At 42.3% G+C, this 3,599-nt stretch overlaps 1 pseudogene; it reads left to right on the top strand.

Moving 5' to 3' along the window:
* Positions 403 to 2,277, top strand: LOC110429697 (annotated as a pseudogene).

The following is a 3,599-nucleotide window of genomic DNA, read 5'->3' as shown; positions in this document are numbered from 1 at the left end:
AAACTAAACAAAGCCACGAGAAAGGATCACTTTCCTTTACCTTTTATAGATGAGATGCTAGAGCGGTTAGCAAACCATTCGTTCTTTTGTTTCTTAGATGGATATTCAGGATATCACCAAATCCCGATCCATCCCGATGATCAAAGCAAAACCACTTTTACATGCCCTTATGGAACTTATGCTTATCGTAGAATGTCTTTTGGGTTATGTAATGCACCAGCTTCTTTTTAAAGATGCATGATGTCTATATTTTCTGATATGATTGAAAAGATTATGGAAGTTTTCATGGATGATTTATCTGTTTATGGAAAAACTTTTGATAGTTGTCTTGAAAACTTAGATAAGGTTTTGCAAAGATGTGAAGAAAAGCACTTAATCCTTAATTGGGAAAAATGTCATTTTATGGTTAGGGAAGGAATAGTGCTAGGACACTTAGTGTCTGAAAGAGGGATTGAGGTAGACAAAGCTAAAATTGAAGTAATTGAACAACTACCTCCACCTGTGAATATAAAAGGAATTCAAAGCTTTCTTGGCCATGCTGGTTTTTATCGTAGATTCATAAAAGATTTTTCATTCATTGCTAGACCACTTACTCTTTTGCTAGCCAAGGATGCTCCTTTCGAATTTGATGATGCATGTCTAACATCTTTCAATTTATTAAAGAAAGCACTCATCTCTGCACCAATCATTCAACCCCCTGATTGGTCGTTACCTTTTGAAATTATGTGTGATGCTAGTGATTATGCTGTGGGGGCAGTATTGGGACAAACTAAAGATAAGAAGCATCATGCAATTGCTTATGCCAGTAAAACTTTGACAGGAGCTCAACTCAATTATGCAACCACTGAAAAAGAGCTTCTGGCTGTTGTCTTTGCGATTGATAAATTTAGATCTTATTTAGTTGGAGCTAAAATAATTGTTTACACTGATCATGCTGCACTAAAATATTTGCTCACTAAAAAAGACGCTAAACCTCGCCTGATTAGATGGATTTTATTACTCCAAGAATTTGACTTAGAAATAAAAGATAAAAAGGGAGTAGAAAATTCTGTTGCTGATCACCTGTCTAGAATGTATTTTAAGAGTCTACAGGAAACCCCCATCAATGATTCACTCCGGGACGACATGCTCAACGGGATTAACAGGTCTGACCCCTGGTATGCAGATATTGTTAATTTTATGGTTTTAGGGTATGTACCACCAGGAGCAAACAAGAAGAAGCTTATTCAAGAAAGTCGTTCACATATATGGGATGAGCCATACCTCTTCCGAGTATGCTCTGATGGCTTACTCAGGAGATGTGTGACCACTGAGGAAGGATGGAAGATCATTGACAGATGTCATTCATCACCATATGGAGGTCACTATGGAGCATTCCGTACACATTCAAAGATCTGGCAGTGTGGATTCTATTGGCCTACAATGTATGAAGACACGAAGCAATATATCAGAAGATGTGGGCCATGTCAAAGGCACAGAAACATAAATACAAGGGATGCAATGCCACTCACCAACAACCTTTAGATTGAGCTCTTTGATGGCTGGGGAATAGACTACATGGGTCCATTTCCTCCATCAAAGAAGTGTGAGTACATCTTGGTGGCGGTTGACTATGTCTCCAAGTGGGTAGAAGCATTACCTTGCAAGCATGCCGACAACGTCAGTTCAAAGAGGATGTTTGAAGAAATTATATTTCAAAGATTTGGAGTTCCCAGAGTAGTGATAAGTGATGGAGGAGCACACTTCATCGACAAACGCTTCAAGCAATATCTATCAAGACATGGAATCCGTCACAACGTCGCTACCCCTTATCATCCTCAGACAAGTGGCCAAGCAGAGACTTCCAACAAGCAAATCAAGAATATTCTTCAGAAGACAGTAAATGAAATGGGAACGGCGTGGAAAGACAAGTTACCCGATGCACTCTGGGCATACCGGACAGCATACAAGACCCCAATTGGAATGTCTCCATACCAATTGGTGTACGGGAAGACTTGCCATCTACCTGTTGAACTAGAGTTCAAAGCACACTGGGCCATAAAGAGATGGAATATGGACCTAGATGTTGCTGGAGATTAGAGAAGAATGCAACTATCAGAATTGGAAGAATGGCGAGAGAAAGCATATCACAATTCAAAAATCTACAAAGAAAGAGTCAAGAGGTGGCATGACAAGAGAATCAAGAAGAAGGAGTTCACACCCGGAGATAAGGTATTACTTTTTAATTCCAGGGTAAAGCTTTTCGAGCATGGAAAACTCCGGAGCAAATGGGAAGGACCATTCAAGGTAATCAATTCATCATCCCACGGAGCTATCACATTTCAAAATAGCGAAGGTACGTTATTCAAGGTAAATGGTCAACGTCTTAAATTATTTTTAGAGCCCAATGAGGAATTTGAAGAAATAGACGTAGTCCATTTTTACCTTCCCATAGAAAATTAGAGCCCGACACTTCTGGTCTGATGGTTTTGGGTCATATATATATATTTTTCTAAATAATTTTGCATCTAGAAACGCGCTCGGAAAAGTGGGCCCACAGAGGGGCCAGAGAGAGGGCGGGCGCCCAGGTCAAGTGGGCGGGCGCCCGGCCCATGTTCCCCCTCGGTCCCGACTTTCTCTGTTATGGAAAATGCACTTAGGGTGATCCGAACAATCCCTCGGATGGAAAGTTTCGCACGCACATCGACGGGAGCAACCCGAACAACCCATAGAGGCATCCTTTTGACCCCTATATAAACAGACCCCTAACCTCAGTTTTTAAACACCAAGCCACCAAGCTTTCTCTCCTTCAATTAGAGCTTAATTAGCTCTACTTCAATTAAAATTTTATTAGTTCCTTGTTGCTCCAATGGCCGACAAGTACCACGACGATTGGGAAGTCGTCCCCTTCAACCTCAACATGGAGCCAGTGGAAGACCCTGATGCCCGTGCTCTCATCCCGGCCAACACAGAGCCACAGCTAGAAGCCATGCCATTACGCCAACGCAGCTCCGCCCAATCTTACCATGCTAAACCAGTTCTCACCGCACCACCACAACCCCTACTCCTCAAAGGACCATCATCCAAGACGAAGACCACTATTAAAGTGCCAATCGGCACAAGGATCCTTCCACCTAGACCCAATGAGAGGGTCGTTGGAGTCAAGACCAACCGAAGCGGCGAGATCAGCAGCGTTCGCTACACTACGGAGGAGGAAAGGCCTTACTTTGAAGGGATTAGAGCATCCAAAGTCCGTTTCATCCCTCCAAAGGCAGCCCCGAAGCACGCTCTCAATGCTTTTGAGACACCTCCCAAGCGTCGCAAGACTATAATGGATATTGATGAGGAAGTTCGCAGGCTAGATAGAGTTATCATAGACCTCCAGTCCTCGATTAATTCCCTCACTAGGCAGCTCTCTAACCACAACACCATTATACTAGGCCTTAGGCAGGATCTTGCCAGTGCCAACAAGAAGATCAAGGAATTAGAGCGCCGCTAAGTTATCTAGATTAGACCTTGAGGCAATACATCTTAGTCATTTATCTTTAAATTCGGTTTAGGTTTGCAATTATCATCAGTTTGTTATCAGCTTGCTGTCAGTCTTTTGTAATAAATGCCTC

This window comes from Sorghum bicolor, chromosome 8, assembly GCF_000003195.3.
Source record: "Sorghum bicolor cultivar BTx623 chromosome 8, Sorghum_bicolor_NCBIv3, whole genome shotgun sequence".
Classification (NCBI taxonomy): Eukaryota; Viridiplantae; Streptophyta; class Magnoliopsida; order Poales; family Poaceae; genus Sorghum; species Sorghum bicolor.
Note: the sequence above shows the minus strand (reverse complement) of the source record. Positions and strands in the feature narration are given on the sequence as shown.